This window comes from Hyalella azteca, unplaced genomic scaffold (assembly GCF_000764305.2).
Source record: "Hyalella azteca isolate HAZT.00-mixed unplaced genomic scaffold, Hazt_2.0.2 contig13440, whole genome shotgun sequence".
NCBI lineage: Eukaryota > Metazoa > Arthropoda > Malacostraca > Amphipoda > Hyalellidae > Hyalella > Hyalella azteca.
The window spans coordinates 223,124-246,752 of NW_025943363.1; the positions used below are offsets into that span (position 1 = coordinate 223,124).

The 23,629-nt window shown below is 36.9% G+C and overlaps 1 protein-coding gene across 1 annotated transcript in view; it reads right to left on the bottom strand.

Annotated features, from left to right (window-relative positions):
- Positions 1 to 21,936, bottom strand: part of LOC108677728 — a 32,845-nt gene extending 10,909 nt beyond the window's left edge. The window contains exon 1 of the mRNA XM_047883666.1: positions 21,861 to 21,936. The gene's annotated coding sequence lies outside the window, so the exon portion shown is untranslated. The remainder of the gene's footprint in view (positions 1 to 21,860) is intronic.
- Between the last annotated feature and the right edge of the window lie 1,693 nt (positions 21,937 to 23,629).

The following is a 23,629-nucleotide window of genomic DNA, read 5'->3' on the forward strand; positions in this document are numbered from 1 at the left end:
TCTACTGTGATTGTGCGAATTGTCATACAAATGTTTAGAAGTAATAGAAGCGTGCTGTGGCATTATCGGGCACTTACGATGTTTGAAGGATATCGGGCAGCGCAATGTCCAGAATTCAATGTACTTTAATTATATATTTTACAGCATTTTCATACTCAATTTACACGGTGGATATAACCGGGTCTAGCTTCACAAGATGTTGTGCAATTCTTGACTGTGTCAAATCTACCGAAGAAATTAATTTTTCAGGAAGAAATCAACCAAATAAATTTCATCTTTTTTTATCTTGATACACAATGTATTCGTTTTTTATATTTTCTTCTATTAACAGCTGAATGCCTATATTTTAGTAACACCGTGAACACCGTATCAAGTCACAACCATGCGTAACGAAAGCTTTTGGATTGAATTTCATCGGAGAAAGAAACGAGTCATTCAATAAAAACTGAATGACTCGTTTCTCGCGGAATCAGGAAGCGATACACAAAATGCCCATAACTCGCTCATGCATGCCCAGCTGTAGCAAACCAATCGAATCGAATGGATTTGGTGGTTCATAACTCTTCGGGGGGAGAAATGTTTCAAGAGGCATGAACTTATGCTCATCAGAGGACGTGAAAAACATCTTATTCTGCTGACGATAACTGCTGTCTTGCATGCCGTTTGACCTACGTAATGGTGAAGTGCCAGTGGCAATGTCGTCTAGGAAGATATCTGAAGACTAAGGGCAAAATCAATCCGTGAAATCTTCAAAGCTGAATTACTAGAATGTGCTAATCCAGTGTTTTGCATTAGGTTTTACCAGAGTCGTTATGACTTCCAATCCCCTTTGATTTGACTACCTCTAAACAAATTGGTAAAGTGTATGAAAAATGTAACGACATTCGACCCATCCGTCCACAATGTAGAATTGTAGACGGATGGGTTCATGCAGACTCTACATGAACCCATCGGGCCTGATTACAAAAGTTGTATGGATACATTATTGATACTCGATCTGAGCGGAACGCCGGAATGCTAGCGCGACAGCCAGCCTTCTGGATCGCGGCTCAATCATAGCGATTAAAAGTTACAGAACCAAATTTGGAGATTATATTGTGCAACATATTTTATGATTCAACTTCGCTCGGTTGAATGGAATTGGTAAATCTTTAACCTGTAAAGCTGGAAAAATTAAATGAATCTCAAGTTAAATTTCAACAATGTGTGAATGTGTCTGACGAGATAATGAGGACTTGTTTGCAGTTGCCTTGTATCAGAATTCAAAACCTAGGGGCCACTCACGAGCATAAAATAGCTGGGTAACAGCTATAAAAAATATTTTAAATTTTTTTATAGTGTATATCAGAAATGGAGTCGTACGAAAATCTTTGAGAAATTTCATTAAAAATCGTACTTGTAATACAATTTCTTCAAGGCGATCCGCGACTGCCGACATGGTGACTTGCTGAGTTCATGAAGTGATAAATCATCTGCCATGGACTCACTGATGACGTCTGCAATGCCACCGCCACGAAAAGTTATGGGGCGCGGCCACGGCGCTTGCAGGGCCAAGGCCCTTGTCTGCACTTTGACATGCCCGCCCTGACCTCTTTGTCTGCAGGTCGGTGATGAGTAGTAGCAGCAATAACTGCAATCAACGGCTCTCTCTACCAGCCCGACACGACGAAGATGCGTTGATCCAACGAAATGCATTAGGTGGGGTCACGCCTAAGCTGATGGAATCGGAGCGCTCGATCAGAGCCGTTGTGAGCCAAGCGTTTTAGGTTCAATTTCAAGAAAATTTATGATAATTACTTGTACAATCATATTGCAGTTCTAATGGAATAAAATTTTCCCGCATATTGTCATTTACACATACTGTAAAAGTTAATCCAGACAAGTTAAAATAAGTTTAGCATCCTGTGTAGCTTATTGATACAGCGCTGAAAAGTTTATTCCCTAACAAAAGTTAAGGTATGAAAGAGACTCTGCGAGAGACTCGCTATGGTTGGGGTAAATAAGCTGAGTCACACTAATGGGTCAGGAGTATTTAAGACTGTTAATGGCACGGGCTTTGGAGAATAACAAAATTGATCCGTTCGAGGAATTTCCTAGTCCCACAAGAGGTGAGCTACTCAGATGAAACGATAACGAATAACGTTGAAATTTACATCCGGCATAGTTCCATGGTAATTTCAATCTGTAACATCGATTCCTAATAAAACAAATGGCGTTTATCATAAATATACCCGCTTATGCAATGATACTAAATCGAATGGATCATGAAGTATTTAATTAGTTTATGCTAGTATAGGAGTTCGACTGAATTACAACTCTTTAAATATTAGTGCTGTCGTAAACTGAAGAATGTAATATATTCAAAAATTTGCCAGAGAAATATAAATAATATTCACAACCGGGAGAGAAAAGTTTCATTTGCTTACCTTGTTATAATTAATTCATCTCTTCACGTTTATACGTTTATATAGTTAAAACTGAAATTACATAGAAGTCAATATTTTTTTTCTGGTGCGCTTGAATTTATGGCTGTGTTAAACTTAAAGAGTAATTTCTGGCATGCAATAATTTATTTTCTGTGTCTTTGTGAGCTTTGCTGCACTGCTTGTAACGAGCTACAAAAGATTAAATTTACTTAGACAGTTTTGCTTAGCGGTTAATCCTTTGTTGAACGCAAGTTGTCTTTCTATGTTCCACGACTACATTAAATTCATCACGAAATTGTTATTAACAGGATTTTGCTTGTTGTTGCATCTTTTTGCTGCGGGTCGTTTGCATTATACATGAACATTTTTTACTTTAATTGTTATCAAATTCTGCTTTATTTACACATGTGATTAAACGGTCAGTCACGATTTATGTCTTCAGGTCGTTAATATGGGAATTACATTAGCAAATACCTTTAAATTTTTGTACATTGAAATAAAGTAATATTCACTTTCACACAGAGCGCTGGGTCGTATATATTCGTAAAATTATTTATATTTAAAATAAATGACTAATTATTGATGAAAATATAAATTTATATTTATATCATTAATTAATAATGCAAATATGAATTTATATTTACATATTTATTCATTTATACAATAAAATCGATCTTCTACCGGAAAGTTTATTGCGGATTCAAAATTTAAGTTATAGTTATAGACTTTTCAGTTTTCTGAGGATATAATTGATAATACATATGAAGATGATGCAATTAAAATAGAATAATTCAATAGGTCAGAAAATGAAGAAAATATTTAAATTTAATATGAAAATATTAAACGGTACATCATAAGCATCACAAGATTCATCCCTTCTACGAAAATAATCAATGACGTCGGAATGGCAGCTCTTTCATGTGCGCAGTATAAGCTCTTTCATGTGCACAATGTAAGCTCTTTCATGTGCACAATGAAAGCTCTTTCATGTGCACAATGAAAGCTCTTTCATGTGCACTATGACAACTCAATTATGTACGTGAGCTCAATGAGCTCTTTTATGTTTGTGAAGGCAACAAAACTTCCATTAGAGACTTAGGGCATTTCAAATGCAAATGAATAATGTGCATTTGTCCACATTGAATTCCGATTTTTGCGTCCTGTACCAGTTGTGCGCATCCAAAAATTTGCGTTAGCCTTAATTCTGATTTTAAATAATTGAATTCTTCTGATTATTTATTGAATTAATTTACGGATATATACAAAGTCAGCATAGCTAACAAAAAGGGATTTGGGTACCAAGAGGCTACAATAATAAATTATTGTGACGCATCGGATCATTTTAAAAAAGTATGCTAAAAATTGACGGTTCAAGGTGATGCTGTTCCATAATTTTGTAACAAACTGTTCCAGGCTTGATCAGTCCAAGCATTGGCTCATCGTTGTAAACTATTATTCTTCCAATCATCCATTACATTCGTTCAAATTAATTAACAACGACAAACTTAAAACCTTTACTCAATTGTGAATGGATGTGCACGAGTGCCACGCGGTCAAGTCATGGCAGCTGGGTGGGCAGGTCAAGTGTAGAGCTGACCTGTCGTATTTATGGTGAGTTCCCGCTGCAGGTCAAGCTCAGAACCTGCAGTTTGCTCACGATGTGATGCAGGTCATCACAACACCGATATATGGTTCTGAGAATGAAATGGCGCAACATTTCCTTCCAGTTCCATAAGAACGCGTGTAACATCGCTAAAAAATTGATCGTTCGGTTCAACCGGATAGAATGTTTTTTTTTTGCACTTTCGATCTGAGTTTCAGTTATGTTAAAAAACTCTTATCATATAAATAGAATGGCTATAAACGATTATTAACGATTTACCTGCTAATTCATTATTATACCACCTGCATCATACGAGGAAAAAGTAATATCTATAGGCTAGAAGACTTGAATGGGAGACTTTGTCATCAAAGAAGTACAGGATGACCACTGCTACAATGGCTCTGTAAAAGCCAAAATAAGACTTCGTATTCATAATCATTTAATTTACTAATCAATAAATGCATTCTACATTGTTCATAAGCATTGTGCTGACTGATCACAATTTCCCGCGTGTTCCGTGATGTAACGCCAGCTCGTCTAAAATCCCACTATTTAACGAACAATGTTAGCTTTTCATTTCAGGCTTATTATGTGCAAAAAGGGATATCAACTATTAGGTTCCGTAGCTTTGATGTGCGATTGAGACCACGGATCAGAATAATTTTGATCATGTTAATTCATGCTTGAATAAATTCAGCACGTACACCTCAATTCATAGAAACAGATATAAAATTTTATGGTGATTTTCAACAAAATGTGTCATTATTTGCAGTGAGCTGATATCACTCAAGCTTTTATCGCCGTTATAGAAGATAGAAATGTCCTGCAACTATTATCATGCAATAATCAAGTCTTCTTAGGAGTAACAATTGTTTCAACATCATTTCATTCGTTTGGGGAACATATGAGTAAGTAATTTTAAGCAGGTCATTCAGTATTAGCTTTAAGTCACTTAATTTTGCTGCACCTGTAATCATAATCAATTATTTTAGAATTTTTAGAGTTGCATGCGCGAAAAAGAAAATGAAACTACAAAACATACAAAAAGAAGATCATTTACTTATTACTAGCGGAAAGTTGAATATTTTGCATCAGTTAGTGTTTAATTGTTGTGCAGCTTAGAGTCAAGCTCAAAAATACCATCTCGATGCATCAAATTTTCAAAATGAAGCAGTTAAAATTTTTCAGCCTGGCATAAAATGTGGAAAAATAAGATATGGTGAGTTTGTTATGAAATATAGCAACCATTAGCGTTGAAGTTCTTAAATTTGTATTAAATTCCAAGCTGAAGGTTTTGACGTGAAGCATGTCTTTTCCAAGAGTTCATTTGTAGGCCAAATTTTCGTCTAATAAATGAGTTCTTTCGTGAATGTTGTACGATATAAGCAGACAGGAGCGGTAGCGCAAGCGAGCGACCATCCATTAACTTTCAATTAATTGGCCTCGCATCTTCAGCCGATCCATGAGGTAATAAACCTGCTGACCCGTGTGATGCAAGGCGCTCAATTGCTGCACCTAATTCCATACGGTGATAATCATTACTGAACTCCTGGGAGGAAGAGGCCGAGTAAATCAAATCTATAGAAGTGTACTGAACGTGTGGCTCCTTGAGCAACAGTCCAGCCAGCGCGCTGACACCGATTTGACTGTTAAGTTTACATAGTGAATTAGTGAACGCGAATGACCCTTTTTTCTCAAACATTCCATTTTAACGCAATTATATATAGTGCTGATGTTTATTATGAATACTCTGTGTGTTGCTGGATAATCGCTTCTTATGAAAAATATTTGAGTGCAACCCCTTTTTCTAATTTTTCTTTCTGATGAAACAAATATGGAAAATGTAATTCACACCAACAAATAGCGGTCACAGCTCAATCAGTGGCGTGGAATTAAAGAATCAACGTGCAGAAGCGTTTGATAAATTGCGAGCCGTATGCTTGTGTGGAAAGAATATGATTGATGGCTCCCGTATTACTGACCAAACATGTCACAATGGCCGTGTGCTCAGAGTCACGGCTGAAGCCACAACGCCCGTGTGCTCAGAGTCACGGCTATAAAGCCACAACGGCCGTGTGCTCCGACTTGTTACGGCTCAAGCTACAGCTATACGTACAATTCCGGGACTCACGAATTATCTCCCAGGTAATTGAATGCACGGAGCATTGTATTACTAATAATTGTACTTGTACTTATGCAATCAATGGTGTAAGAGGTTGCGGTTCGCATCCACTCACTGGTTTTATATCAAGGATTGATTTTAATCAGTAATCACTAGGTATTTCCTAAATCATAAAGCTCATATAAAGAAATGTATTAGTTACTGTAACAGAGAACTAGCCTTACAGTTTGATTTACCCAGCACAATAAATAAATCAACGATTAACAATGTTTTTGAAAGCGATACCGCGGCAACATGTTTGCAGGGTCTTACGATGGAGGTGCTTTGCTTCCGTGAGAAACACTCGAGTCTGCGAATTTCTTCCCTCAGCAATGCATTATTCAATAACATGTTTGTAACGTATATGTTGCAGTGATTAAGGTAAACCTCCATCCAGTAGTATAAAAACCATAAAAGCCGTGTAATTTAATACATTGTAATCAGCAATGCAACTCAGTCCTTGATGACTTCCTCACGAGGCTTAATTTCTCATCCAGACCTCCACTGATCGACAGTCGATCACCTGAGGCCTTCACGTGAAGGCATTTACTGCAAATAGCACGCAAGGCGCAGCATGATCGCTCGTTTCCGCCACAGGTAGTTCGTGATCTTGAAATTATAATGCATAGAAAATAACAGGGAAACTCGACGGCCGTCGATCGGCCTCGCTGCGCCCGCCACGCCTGCTTGCTTGCGATGCGTAGGGTCGCTCCGTGACCTGCAGGGGCTGTGGAACTATATACGGGCGGTGTGATTACGAGACGTCTTCACCCTGGATTATTTTTTTGATTGATTTTTTATTATTATAAATAAATATTATTATAATAATATTATATTATTTTAATAATATTATAAATATTATTATAAGTCTCTAAATTTTTAATTTAGCATACGGGCCAATAGCGTACAACGATGGAAACTGAGATTGAATTAAAAAAAGTAAATTTCTTCCAAAGGTAAATTTATTTATTTCGATAATGAATTGAAGAAAGAATGGAAAGATAATGTCATTAAATTTCTGTGATAATTAGAATGCTTATTTACGACTGGCGTCAGATCAATGAATTCAAATGCTACGTGTTACTTCCATAAATCGGAACAATCAATCGACGGAAATTACGAGAAAAATTCCCCCCGATAAGGATTTCAATGCAAGTCTGTAACCACAAGCATTTTTCACCTGGTGGAAGTTATTTCAGTAGTTATCATGTACACGAATGAAAGCAAGGTTGATCAGCTATTATACGTTCGAAACGTCGAGCGTCAGCTCGATGTGCCTTCATTTTCTATGTGAAGCGTAATCATTTCTTAACCTATATAGACTTTGTGAGGTAATTGTCATTGTCAATACGTAGAAGTCCACTGCATGACTTAATTCAATCCACGAGAATAGCAGCTAATTACCAAATAATGGAAAAAAATATGTTAGCTTGCGTGCTTGGCCTGACATCTCCTCTGCGCAATAGTAATATATGAAATTTATTATATAATTGTTATTATGCATACAAATCCCTCGTAATTCACCTGTTGTGTAATTATAATGGGCTGCTGTGGCTCCATGACTTCTGAAAGTTGGTGTGGCAGATCGCAATGCAAATGTGGTACGCTATAACCTATCGTACATTCTTAATTGGAGTCTCCGTAATTAAATCTTCGTCTCGATGGGCTACAGTTTATTCTTAAAGGAATGTTGTTGTCGCCAAGATTGAAAATTGTCGTACTGAAGAGTTAATTCTTGGCTAATTTTTTTTGTATTTATTGCTTCTCGGATTGCATGGAGAACTGCATCTCTCTGTTTATTTAGTAAATTATAGAATTATTTTCCAATAATTTCAAAATTCAGAGATCTGTGAAACAATCTTGAAGAGAGATATAATTAATAACGCAACATAAACTGTCAATAATTGACCTACTAAGTTATGTTCACGTTCATGGACAAGATAACTAGATTATACAAAATAAATGATAAAAACAGAATGTTGTTCCATATACAATCTAGACAAAGTTGGCCTCTGCTCTGTAGCTGGCGCTGAAATAGATGTTGCCTTGCAGAATCTACTATAGTATACTATTTTCTTGGATTTGTGAGAATTTTTTTAAAAAGTGTGAAAAAATTCCATGGGATTTTTTATGCAATGCAGAAAATTAATTTAAGCTCGTTTAGTTTTATTCGGTAGAGTCCAGATTCGCAAAAAATTTTCAGAGGAGGAAATTTATGTTAACTATTTCGTAGTGCCTTGCAGTGAAAAATCACTCGCTGCTGAAGACAATTTCCCGAAATAAATTTTTTAATTTTTAAATATTACATTTTCATCGACATTATCAAGAAGCTTTGATAACGAATTTTGCATGTGTCTAATGCAGGGAAGATTGTCAGTTATCAGCATAAATTAGTCCAGTTCTCACCGATGTAACACATATTACCATTACTTTTATGACTCTAGTCCACTCAAATCGCAAGTTCACCAAGAATATAAAGGCAGAGAAAACATCACATAAATTCATTACATCGTCACTGCCGACGTTACGGTTAGCAGGTCCATGACCATGAGGGCACTTGCACTACGAAGTAGCACTATGCACTACGAAGTGTCCTGTTGGTATGCTAAATACGTCACAGACACTAAGCACTTCGAAGTAGCTCTACAATGTTTAGTGTCGCTTAGTGTCGCACTACTGATCCGTATGCAGAAAGACTTTGAAGTGCTACTACGCTGTTAGAGTACTTTATAGTGCCGCACTACGCTATGAATCTATTGAAGAATGGTAGTTAAGTGCTCAAATAATTAATTATTTCCTAAGTAATTCTCATTCTTTGCAGAAGATTGGTGTAAAATGTCTAATTGTGATGGTAATGGTACTAGTGAAAATTGTGATGGTGAGCTGAAATCCGCAATGCGTCTGCGCACCTTTCCCATCATATATTCAAAGTCCACGCTTCCCAAAGACATCGAACAAAAGAGAGAAGCATGGAAAGTTCTTGCAGAAGAATCCAAAATGACTTCAGAAAAAATATTCAAAAAATGGTATCAAAAAAAAGAAAAGTATTTTCTACTTCTACGCTGTTCATCTGTTTCGCCAAGGAAAATGTCAGCCATAAGAATAACATGTTGTTCATTGAAGCGGTACACTTTTTTATATTCATGGCATATAGTTCCTGAGGTTTTTACGCGATGATGCCTTTGCTGTAAGCCAAACAGATCCAAAGCTGACGAAGTAAACAAGGTTAAATTTACCGTAGTGTCGTCGTGAAGTGCGGTGTGTAGGACACTTCAGATTTTTGTAGTGCGCGTTATGCTTTTGGCCCTATTTAGCATACCAACCGTAGTGTTCCATGCCGCATTATGGCTTGTAGTGCGTAGTGCTACTTCATAATGCTAGTGCCCTGTTTAGCATGCCAACCGTAGCGTTCCATGTCGCACTATAGTAGGCACTACGGCTTGTAGTGCGTAGTGCTACTTCGTAGTGCTAGTGCCCTATTTAGCATACGGGCCATGGACTTTCACAAATAAAATTCGTTGGATAAAATTTTCAAGAAGATTTATTTATTTAGTTACTTGTGTTCAGTAAACTTAATGAAACCTTTTGACTCCCATTGCTGGAACGCGGTATATATTGGAGACATTTTATGTATATATGTCTATATATTTAAAAAAAGTAATAGTAGGATTTAGCATATTTTTTTTACCGAATCAATTATATTTTTCAAGTATTTTTCTGTATTTATACAGATTTTTAAATTACATTCAGTACAAATTTTCTTTCCAGTAAATTTCTGGCTGCTTTTGATGGTTCAATATCATATCTTAATTATCAATAACCTAACTCATTTTTGTCAGTTATAACAAATTTTTCCTTCAAGTTTGATCCGGCCTTTCAATATCTTCCGGTTATCTTCCAGTCATGGCCATCAATGCGGATCGAAGGTCGCATACGTACAGCACGCGCCGGCGACAATCATCATGGTGACGCTGGCTCCCGCAATCCATCGCGGTGACTCCCGGTCAAGTTGAGGTCCGACCTTGCGACGACCACACGCACGCCCTCCCAGCCAACATGCGTGCATGGAACACTCCCAGAGATATAAACTTGATCTATGGTGCATTATTGCGGTAGAATAAAGAGTTCGAGCTTGAAAAAGTGTATACAAGTGTCGTCGGAGCAGTTTAATTATTTAGGAAACCACGACCTGATTGAATGGAAAGCTGCTAGGAAGCAACGAATTGTTATCTTGTGGTTGGGAGCGGATTTTGGTGAATCAACTACCAGAAATTGGCTCTGACATTCGAGAGCAAGTGACAACAGCTTTCAGCTATTGTCACTTGCTGTTGGAACAACAGCTGCTTAACAGTTGTTGTAACGACAGCAGTTTAAAGTCCGATAAAAATAACTAGGCAAGAGGTTAGGTTTGTTGATAATTTTAATTTATGAGGCAAATCTGATTTTTTTCTTTAATAAGTAATTTAAAATCAACTTGCCTATTCTGAACTTTGTCCGCTTCAGTTAATGCTATAGTACCGTGCAACTATATATGAAGGTACTGATGATCTTTGTATTTCCATCTCATTCAAAAATGGCGCTCACAATTCAGGCGCAAAAAGCTGGACGAATGGACGAAACTCTGGCGAATTGTTGATTAAACGATGTCGGAATGTGCGCTTTATTGCCGAATCTACGCCACTGACCCCGTACACCTGCTGGTTGAGTTACATAGAAGGCGCCATGTCACGTCTCGTTTCACTTCACTGCCACCGCTGCTCATAAATCCTGATCCGTGGTCATATTACGCCGAAATTATTGTTTCTGTATCCTCATACCGGATATGCTTGAAATTCGGTGAATTCCGTATTCATGTTCCGAATAGCCGATGAGAGAAGATGAATTTTGTTCATCTTCGAAATTCATCTTTGCCGATGAAAGAAGATGAATTTTGTTGCAATTCATTAATTTTGATTCATTATTACTTATATGTATTATTATATATTTATTATTTTATTAGATTTATATACATGTATAATATATATAATATTATATATAATATCATTAGAAAATATAATACATTTTTTGCAAGCCAAATTGAAATAATATGAATAATTCAATCTATGTATGTAATCAAGGGTATGTAATATATATGTCATATCCATCTGCTTGTGGGTGTTTTCTGACTACATGTGGGGCGTTGTTGTTCGGTTGCAATGGCTCAAAATCTTGCAACACGAATTACAAATCTAAATCATTTGTTGCCTTCATTCACGCACACGAAATAAAAATCACGAAATGATTCGATTGAACGCTCATTTCAAACTTATTGTTTTAATCCAAACATAGAGGGATTATAGAAATACTTACTGTATGGATACAGCACAATAGCCACACTAGATTTATTTAAAATTTATGACTTTGTTATTGCATAGTTTTCATACATTAAATAATAATGCAACAGTAACATAATAAGGGAATATATAATGTAATAAATTTTGAATTATCCACCTAATCCCTATGCCGAAGGAAAAATTTAAACAGCACAAGCGCTTTTCCGAAACAATTAAGGGGCAAAACAGTCCCAACCTAAATTCAAGCCAAGTCAAGATGGTTCAAAGTCGACCGCCCGACAGAACTTTACTCGCAAAAATATTCGAAGAAAAATACGAAATGATATTCCTAACTGAATGGTAAATTATATTAAACTCAGTGGCAAATCAGTGGAGAAGCCCTACCCGAAACTACCTTAAAGGCGTAAATAAATGTCTATAGGTGCAGGTTGAACCCTAATCCCCAGCGGAGTTGCTTTGTCATGCTCTACGAGCTCTCGTTTGGCCATGGGTCGAAAGTTATTTTTACTCCGGCTGCGGTGTATGACGCTGCACGAAAAGAAACCGTACAGCTAATGGGAATATTTATTCGGTTATGAAGCTTTCTGAAGCATAATTTGGGGTCTCCGGCCGTGGCAGCCTAAGTCATGAACAATACCATTTGAATTCTTGAGTTGTATTTTGAACGGTCTACTGCAAAGTGAAATATTTTTATTTTATGCGCTCGTTGGTCGCAGTTTATGGCGTGAAATTTTACGTAAGAAGACAATCATGCTTGTTTCCTGGGTACATAAGCGAGAAGACAAACACTCAATGAAGCGCTATAAACAGTCATCGTTGTGCTGCTTTTCAAATTATGTTGCCTAAATGAGAAATGAACTCAGAAAATTTTCTGATGCTTTATACTTCTTTATGATGATGCACCGGCGTTAATAATGGTCATTCCACATGAACTGGATCAAAGGTCCGCGTCGCTCGCTGCAATGGGAGAAAAATTTCCGACCGATCAACACGAGACTGTCAATGACCCCGCGACCTGACGGCGAGCCGATCGATTTTTGACCAAATTACGAGGCCGCGAGCATTGATGGGAAACTCGGGTCGTGTCACGTCGTTAAGAGAATTTCATTTAAACAAATTTGCCATGTTTTTGCGAAAATTTGCAATCCAATCAAGCCCCTACAAAATAATTGAAAATTAAAATAAAAAATAAACATTTAACAATTCCAGTTAATTGTCCTTTTCTTAGTTTATTTTGTTATGAGTATTCTTTGTACGTATTAAAAGCACAACATTAATTCCTCAGAAAATACCGTAGTTATATCTAAGAAATGCTTCAAATATCTAATGAGTCAGTGTGCTGCGATTAACGTAACACCACCGAAAGATCTACCGTGAAATTGATCTTATGTACAATTTCATAAGTAATGGTTGAGAAACTTGTAATTTGATATTAGATGTATATTTCATAACTGATATATTACTGAATATAGTTTTGCAGAATCTACTAACCAATAGAGCAATAAATCTATCGCGAAAGACTTGATCAATATGTGTCTTTTGTCAAGTAAAAATTAAAGTATTCACATGCAGTGAATACTATGCCTGACAATTACCCAGTTGAGGGTGAAGGTCCTAGTTCATTAGTTATTATTGGCTGCAAATATACGTAACTTGGTTTACTATTGTCATGAAACTCGTGAGCAACTAGAAATACGAGAACCATCATCGTCGATAACTGAACACCGCCTTTTGGCCCCTCGCGCTCCCTGGCGAAGGTTATATATAAATAGAGCAAACTGTCGTTAAAGCTCCTAATTTGGATTGAATTAGGAGAATAAATGATGAAATTAACTACTTGTGAAGTGTAAAATTTGACAGCAAGTCAGCAGATTTTAACTTCCGCCGGCCAAACAATAAAAATTTCTTTGGTATAGTTTATAGTAAAATACATTGATTTACGGAAACCAGAAATTTTCCCCAACTGGGGGTTTACTGAATTTTGTCCCAGGAAAGAACGGTTCCTTTCAACCACATTAAAAATTCAAATCATTTCTTCTACATTACAATGAATTATTAGCGATACTGACATGCCTCTGAGTTAATTAATGTATCGTGACTTTGCTGCCTTAGAAGCGCCTTCCGAACATCATCGTTCAAATACTTTAAAAAATGATTTAAAGTATTATAATCACTCATCATTTATATTTATAATCACTCATCATCATTACTCGCCCCTTATGAAAGTCTTTCGGTTTTTCAGTCATTGCCAAAGCTTAAGTAGTATTTACAAACGATAGGAAATAATTTCTGTAAAATAAATACTGTTTACTTGAATACATTAGTAACTCGCGTTCTTATTTTTCTCATCTACACACGCTCTCTAAATCCGTTATCTCATCTCTACCGGCACCCAAATTTCCAGAAATTCCAGACCTTCGCTCGCGCGCTACACTATTTGGCTTTATCTTATACTGAGCATCTATAATCACCTTCAGATGAAAGCCACTTTGATCATTCTCTGTAACAATAAAGCGTGATAACAAAAAACTGCTTCGACGCACTATAATCCCGAATTTAATTATCATGACAACTGATTCTTTAATCTATTGCCAAAACAATGAACCTAGTAAGTTTGAAAATAATTAGGGCTTAACCCCTATCCAATTTCAGATTAGATATTCGTGACCATTAGTCCGGCGTGACCGTAAGTATAATTTGGAAAATTTTAAATCATAAAAATGAACTAATCGAAGTTTTTATATGAAATAAACAGTTATGAAATAAAATTTAATTTTGAAAAATAAGATCTGCAAGTAGATATATGAAGCTTTTGAACTCAGCGTGGGCATCCGGAGATTATTTAGAGAGCGAATTTGGGCCGTTGCGAGGACAGGAATTCACTTCAGCCCTCTTAATTGTAAAAAATATTGCTCTTGGTGCCTTTATTTCAATAAATGAATATGTTTGCTGTTAAAAATCAATCTGCAATTTAAAAATTTCATAAAAAAATTGTTTAACTGGTATTGATTTCTGACTGAACTGATAAAAAATTAGTAAATTCCATCATAGAAAGAGGTGATCACAAGAGTAAAGCCAAGTGCGTCATTAGTGGAGAATAAAAGAAGATGGATGTTCATTTTATGGCAATAAAATCGTTTACTTCACTTCATACAAGTCTAAACTCGCCCCAAGAGTATTCACCTAGACATTCTCTTTATTTTCAGTCACCCCAATTCCGTTAAAGTCCTTTATGCTTAGTTAATTGGAATTCAAATGCAAATCATCGACGATAATTGAAATCTGGGAATTAGTTGCTTTACATGGTAGCTGAAATGTTTCTCGCAAGGCATGGAAACCGCTACAGTGATCGGAGGCCGGAAGCATTTGGATGCAGAGTTCGCCGGGCGGCCACAACGTGACCCTAAATTGTTACCTGACTTGCAGTTCACAGATCATGTAGTGGTATATATTACACTCTATTTACAAGAACAGCAGGCCGCAGCACAGCGCTGTGTGTGAAGGTCGGGGAGTGGCTGCAACGAAGGCAAATTTCTTAAAAGCCGTAAATCAGGCATTAGATAAGTGGAAACGGTCTTGTTCGTTACAGCAGGCGAGATGCATCATGATATTTTCATGAGGTGCCTCAAGAAATCATGACAGGCTAAATGTTTCAGCCGTGGTTTATGCATAAATAAATAACATTTTTGCTCGCCATGTTAATATCAGTGCAATAAATGCTGAAATTTGCTTCGTGATAGAATATATAGAAATAGAAAAGTGTAGACGTACTTCGATATTGAAAAAATAATGCCTACGCATAAAATTTTGCAAACAAATCACTCAAATTCGTTTAGAAAAACTCGATGTCAGTAAAACGTTTGGAGTCGGAGTTAAAAACTAATTATATAGTGTATAAAAACGTTTAGCTTTTGAACTCTGGTTATGAAAACTCTTAAAATGATCAACCAACAACATCGTTCATATTCTGCTTGCTTAACCAAATTTTTTTGTAAGCAGCAGTACGCGTAAGCAGCTCTGGAGAAGAGGCTTAGCTGTAATGTTTTCAATAGTCTGAAATAATGCTCTATTGCCGTCTACAGAAATCTTTCGACGTCGATTTTAAGAGTCTTAGAAGTCTCATTTAACTCGCCGATTACACTCTTTAAAGCGCTGAAAAGGCAACTCCGATCGAGTTTCGAATACCGTTCTTGAATTACCCTCTAGAGTTTCTCCAATGCGACCTACTTCATACAACGTCAAGATTGTCGCCGACATTTCGCCATTGGAATTGCAATCATCGTTAGCATTAGACGTTACACTTCAAAAATTGAAGAAGTGCTTAAGGTGACTTTCACAACAATTCATCATTCGCTTATTTAGCGTGATTACCAGCGATACTTGACTGAATAAATATCGACCGCAATTAAAAACTTTCATAATCTTGAGCTTCAAAATCTAATTACTCGTGAACATTGATAACATCAAGTTAAAATTTCTCTCATAATCATTACAAGTCAATAGTTAAAAAATTTGTTGGTTGCATCCATCTTCCTGCATTTTCAGTTTAACAGTGGTTAAGTAACAAATTAATCGCAGCAAACAGCGAGTGATCCATATTATCTGCTTCCTTAAGTCATAATTCCCCAAATGCTCATCGACTAATTTAGGATGTAAATGAAAATAAACGGTAAGAGTTTTTTGATACACTAGAGCTTCAGCATGCAAAGAGTGAACTCGTATAATTGTATCAGGAATTGCTCGATAAACGCCACCGCGTTGAACTACGGATGCGGATTTCGAGCCCGGGCCCCTGAAGTGTCATCTGAATATTTTCTAATTTTCATAGTAATTCATTGCTTATCATACTTTGGAAGAAAGACGTCTTTAATAGTGATTTGGGGAGAATAATATCTTTATTTATATTATTATATACTTTCAATATGAAATATATCCCAAGCATTTCAACCCGTATCCTTCTTCGAATTAGCATTTATTAGGGATTACGGTTATATATGACGTTTATATATAACCGTAATGAGATTAAGGGTAATAGGGATATTCATCAAATCTATTATTATATAAGTCACAAATTTAACATAATCTAACGCCGTAATGGCATGCGCATTGATTTGCAGCAGTCAGCATTTATGATAGTGATGAATTGGTAGATTATTAATTCAATTTGAGATGAATACAGAGTGATCCACGGAAACTTCCTTGCCATTATGCATTGAAAAAGTGAGAAACGTGCGTTTTCTTTCGAGGCGTACTTTTCTAATGGTCGTTCCAATATCGCTACGTAACGATCATTCCGTTCTCTAGATCGGGTTTCTAATCGGAAATCGATTGTTACGAGGGTGAACACATTTAGGACAAGTTATCCTTAATCAATTGTTTGCAATGACTGTGCAAGGACCCTACTTCATTTTAAGAACAACATACGCCAAGCCATCGCTAACACACCGGTCAATATGCTTCAGGGAGTTGAACGGAACTTCAAAAGTCGACTAACTAAAGGCATTGACAATGCTGACAATGCCTTTGTCATTTGTCCGATGTCATCTTTATAACTTAATGATACAGAATTTTAGATGTCTTCAATAAAATTAAATAAGATTAATATTGTAGACAATGTTTACTAGTTATTTTTTTATTGAGCTTTCACATCAGGAAATTTGCTTAGGTCGAGCTGCTGCGATTTAAGAAACCATTGCATAATGAGAGCGTTGCTGACGACCGACTTCCTTATGCAATCTCTCTTCCTGCCGACGCTACGCCTATGCTAGAGCATTGCGATGAGTTGTGTTGGCAGTTGTCACGCTCCAGCGACATCATCGCTCGTGTTCTCAGTCCGGCATAAACATTACGATGTGAACCTTAAGATGATGCCTACGATAAACTAGATTTGGTCCAGTGAACGAGGTAGCGGTATCCCTGCAACACGCCTGTTTGGTCTAAATGATGTGAAGTTATGAGAGTAAAAGCTTCAACTCTTGAGCAATACGGACATTCTAGTGACATTTTATCCTTTGGCGTCACAGAGAACAGCAATGATGAAGCTGTACGTCTTGTAACCGTTGCGTTCGCTTAAATCAGGTTAATTAAAAACACAATTTTAAATGTGAAAGAAATATGTTCCTAGAAAGCCTAGCTAATATTGAACGAGGAGAAAAATATTATGGTGACGCCCTAATGAAGGAAGGAATAAAATTCGTTATCAAAATATACATTTAAAAATTACTTTTTAAAGACAACACTTCTAAATAATCCAGTTTCTCCAATGTTACAGATGTACAATGAATTTCGCATTTTATTTTCGAATATTAAAAAATAATAATTTTTCACTTTTTTTAATTCATAAATTTTTTTTAATTATTCATTCTGTCAATTGATTCATGCATTGCCTCCGACTTCACACAAGTGTGCAAAATTTCAGATCAATTGGACAGGTAAAAGTGTGTCAAACATCAGTTATGAGATTTGAAAATTTTTTAATCACTTATTTTGTCATTTGATCCATGCATTGTCTCCAACTTTACGCAAGTGTGCAAAATTTCGGATCGATAGGATAAGTAGAAGTGTATTAAATTTCGATTATAAGATTTGTAGCAGACAGGCAGACAAGAAGTGCAGTAAAAGAGAAGTGTTGTTATAAAATGATCAAAATTTGTAGCCCTTTTGTGCACCACAAAATCACTATTCATTGCGTTGTGAAAACAATCACATCTGAAGAGTTGGGTTGAAATTCAATTCAAATTCTTATTGCCGTTGAAAAATCGTAACGAAATGATAACATGTAAAAGCAGATCTTAAAATACGAGTAGAATTAACCATCGAGTACAGCTTTACGGCCATCAAATATTAATGGCAATTTTTCATATAATTGGTAGTCGTGTGGGACTGGCTTACCAATGCATGAAGAAATATTGAAAATTCCTTTATCATTAGCAGCCATCGGTTTTGTTAAATTCATGAACATTAAATGAATGACCCGTATTCACTTTCACCATGTCGCAAATAAAGTCAAAAATTCCATTGATGTGAAACTGAAATTTGATCACGCTTGCGGAAGATAAAAAATTAAGAAGGGATGAGTAATAATATGTTACATGGCGAAAAATTTCCCGATACTTTCAAGCTGCAGATACAGAGTGGCACCTGCAGCTCCGATGCTGACATTCATCCTTATTGTCTGTGAAGACTACGACACGAACCTACCATCATCATTGAAGACTACGACACGAACCTACCATCGTCATTGAAGACCACGACACGAACCTACCATCATCATTGAATAGTACTACGACACGAACCTACCATCGTCATTGAAGACTGTGACATCACGACGAAGCCCCCTAATTTCTTTGATCAGAAGCCTCTTTGATTCTCTTCCAGGAAAATTAATGACGTGACATTTTGGCCACAGAGGCGGAAATTATTATAAACGCGATATTAGAATTTAGCGGCCTATAGATTAAAATTTTTGAGTGAATTTCCGAAAAGAATGTTAGTAAAAACGTTTTTTTCGTTATGTATTCATTTCGGCAGGACCGCCAAAAATACACGTCAACAGAGTTTGCATCTTAATGGAATGCCTGCAAGTTAATTAAAGGTTTCATTCAGTTTTTCACGCTTCCTTTTCAAAATTATGTTGTATATTTTAAAAAAATGCATGTACTTATCATCTTTCGTTAGAGAATATAGAAAGAAATTTAACGAATCAACAATCCATCCATCTATTCTAATCGAAATAGACGACTTGTGGGAAATATAGTTTGCAACAGAGGAGCAAAAATTGCAAATTAACAATATTTCTTTTTGAAATATCGGTTTATTTCGCATTAAGTATCTTAAGGAATGCCACCAATTTTCATTTAGATAGCATCGAATAATCACAAATTATTAAGAGTATTTTAAATAGGTACGTAATAATAATAGTAAAAAGTAAACAATAGATAATAATAATAATTCAATTTTCATACCAACCTTGACAAATTTTATAAGCCTGCTTCAACAAGTAAGTCGACTTGCTCATAGCCCGGTAAAATATATCAGTGACGCATTACTTGTAATTGCAGTGCACTTTAAAATTACTTAGACAATATCACGACAAACTAGGCCAAGTTCATAAAATTTATCAATGTTTTGAACACTTTCTTGTGAAATACTTCTACTTCAGGCATGATATTTCTTCACATTCGTGATCATTGGCGTGCCGCTCTGCAATAGCTAATCGCCACGCAATCTAACTATGCGATATGCAGGCGAGCTCTCGCCGTCTTTTCTATGCAGCGAAACGTCCGTGCGCGGCACACGTTTGTCTGCCGCGGCGCATCACACGCGACAAACATGCGGCGGCGACGCGGGCTGTTATACCGCGTGCGCGCGAGGAGCAATATTTCACCTCTGATAGGATCTTGTGTCTGGTGACAGCGATTTTACTTGCACAAAACTCTAATAAAAAATTCGATGATCGCTTGGTAATGCTCGATAAACGTGATATATGTTTGATACTGAACATTTTAGCTAAACAGAATTTGAATTGATTTAATTATCCGTTTACAATGCGATAAACGTAATCAAATTCGATAAAAAGACGATTTATATCGAATATTAAATGAAATTATAGAAGCAAATTCAGGATATATGATTAGCGATTATTGTGATGCGCAATGGCATAATGCATGTGCATGACGTAAAAAGCAAAAGAGCCACAACTCACGTTGTGAAGATGCATGGAAATACTATTTTCTGCAACGAGCTAATTTAGGAAGATACACTGCTCTATATTTACTTGCCATGGCCCATGTATACGGCCGCTTGCAGGCAGATAATTAATTGAACGTATGGCTAAATAAGTCTGAAGTCAACGACTGTCTCCCTTATGGGAGCATTGTTAACGTGAGTCGAACCTACTTTTTTATGAGTGACGCCATGCACTAGATTTTAGCTCCTAATTGATATCATGCATGCAGCTCTTCGTCTGTACCAAATCATTATGACTCGGGCATTCTATCATTAACGCGGTCATTCTGCCACATTACTTCATTAACGGCCCCAAAACAAATCAGCCGCGTACGTCACTCTCGTGGATTTTTTGGTCCAGTAATGCAAAGACAACGAAAATTCTAGATTATGTGTCATAAGACTAATATGTGAAGAAAATAATTATTCATGAACCCTTTTAGCAGAATGCATTGAAGTGTGAACAAATTTTAATGTAATTCCAGGAAATTCTAAGCATGGCGGTTGAGTTTAAATATAATTGTTTGGAACGGATGTTATTTATGAGTGTTTCCGGTTGCATCGATATGTGATCGAGAGGGTAAAATTTTAGTTATATCAATATCATTCAGTTGTGTGTTTCACCGCTTCAGATCCTTCACTTCATATATTTTTTAAGATTTAAATTAACGGCAGGTTTCGTTGCAAGTCCATCATCATGCACAACATTGTATAATCATTTTATTATTGTTATTTGAGTTGACCACATTTTTTGCTGTTCATTCATTCGCGATTTATCTAGAATAATTTCCACTTCAATAATGAAGAAGTTAAAGTACTTCAGAAGCATTAATGAAACTCTTTGCCCAACTTCACAAGCCAGCTTTCATCTTCGTTAGCATCGGAACTTGGCTATAAACTTGATGGCTACTTGCATCACTACCAGGTATTATGGGTTGCTTGCAATGGTCTATTGTGGAAATAGAATATGGTTCAATTGACGATCATTACTAGTTCATTAATTAACCTTATGTTTAATTTTTTTCAGTGTTATTGTAAATACCCGTGATGCTGCGTGCTACTGACTTTTTTTTCAGTCGAACTCGAGCACACGGTGCGACGATGAAACAAATTTCATGTACGACAGAAAAGCGTAATTATTGTTCTGATGGTATTTCGCATAAAGAATATTTTCACTTATGAGCAAGTAAAAATCAAAGATCTAAAAATGTTGGTTCATAGTGATATATTTTCCGGAAGCCTCGCGGTGATCATTCGCCGTGAGGACACATTGGACAAGTCTTCAGTGGCTCCAATAAATCTTCGACGGAAAAAAATTCTAATTTGTTTTGTTGAATAGACCTTTTTGTCGTTTCCTGATTAAAATAGACATTAATTTTCATGTTTCATCTAGCCAATCTACTTTTCAGTGCTATTTACTTGCATTTTTTCAGCGTTGCTCGTTCTTAAACTGATCTGGTCAGAAGCCTAAATTATTTAAATTCACATGACTCGATTATCATTTCGCTTATTGCATAGTCTTAATTCGATAATAGGACTCCAACCCTTATTTGTTGAAAAATTTACTCGCGAATTTAAGCAGCAGAAACACAGTGCCAAAAATACCTTACCGTGTCTGACGAGATCGAGTTACTACGAGCGCCGGGCTACGGAAGAAGGATGCGACGTATGAGTAACCTACACGCTCACGACGCACCGCCTGACTGACGCGCAGAACCGCCGCTGCTCTCGAGGTCTGTTGTGGCGTGAATAAGAGAGGCGCGATACAAGGTTACTTCTTCATGCAAACGCGGGCCATCACCGGTTCTTGTGATGCACGTTAACCGTGAAACAGTGACGCGTGTTACGTTATAGCTCTCTCTCTGGCTCCCCTTATAGTCAGGTTCTGTACCACACTTGAGACTCGGTTAGTTAGATCGAAATTAATTTAAATTCTGATCATTGAGACTGATAAGCTGCACATAATCTTGTACTTTAATTAATAGTGATACTGTTGAGAGCATCAGTTCATGCATAGCAGCCTCATGCTGCCAGCAGGGTTTGCGTAATATTGGACCGGTACCTAATAGGCTAATAAACGCTACTTACCATCAAAAATTATTGTTCTGAAAGCTCTAATTGGATCATGAATTTCATTGAATCTGATCTAATTATTTCAACGCTGTTGAATTATTTATTGTTTTATGTCCCACTTATCGCTTGATATTTGCATTTAATAGGGTGGGGCAATTTGAATATGATCATAATAGAGCAACGCTAGTTTCATTGACTAGCACTTGACGTAGGCCACTCGGACGCGAATGAGACGAAAGTTCAATCATCGAATGTGACAATTGAAATATTTTAGTGACGAGAATCCTTTAGTATTTAAATGATTATCAATACAATCCGCAGGCTTTGTTGAATGTCCTCCAACGTCTCTATTTTTATAGGGTCGCACTCATGCGAGTTTCACCACTTGAAGTGAAAATTTTTTTTCCCTCTTGAACAGATACGATCCTCAACCACGCCATCTTTAAAAACCATACATTTCAATGAGATATTGTACGCTAACAGAAATCCTGATAACTTCTAATGAACCGTTTTCAATTTTTTAATCCGTGGTCATTATAATAGCGGTAAAAAATTTTTGTCCAACAAGCCGATTCGAAATTTCCATTATTTTGTGTTTTTGGAAATTGAGAATATACGAGTATTTCTGGGTGGATAGCTAGAGGTCAGCATAGCCCAAGTCCACAGTGCTATTCATATACCTTCCCGAGCGTAATGCAGCCGGGCATCTTCACGGCTTTTGACACAAAGCGCCCACCACAACAGCGCAGTTCAGTCACAGGCCGTAGCGCATACAGGCCGGAACGCCGGAGTGCATACAGGCCGGAGCGCAACAGGCCCTACCGCAACAGCTACTCCTAACGTAACCTAACCTGCGCCGCCTGTTGCGGTATGGCCTTTTGTGCTCCGGCGCTGTGAAGCAGTGGCTGTGTTGTGCAAAGAGGATTTACTGTTAGCCAGAGTTACCCACAGCTCATTGTTCTGAGGCTATGTGTAGATATTGCATGATGCATGCTGATGGTTGGCGTTGGGCCCAGGGCCTGTTTACGAGTCAATTTTGTTACCCACGGCTGCGCTCCCGTATTTCTCAATGAAGCACGAGTATTAGTAGCAGTTTTAGAAGAAAGTTAGCTATGGATTCAGAAAAAGTGCTACGTATATCGCGCCGAAGATGCTTTTTTCAAAAACGTATCCGAGTGCTAATATTTGGGGTCGGTTGATTTCTGGTAAGTTGTTCCTACATAACTCGTAATTAATAATTTTTTTAATGTTTTTTCATGGCCAGTGCAAATATTTCTTCTTGTTTCGTTGTGTGAATAGCATTACA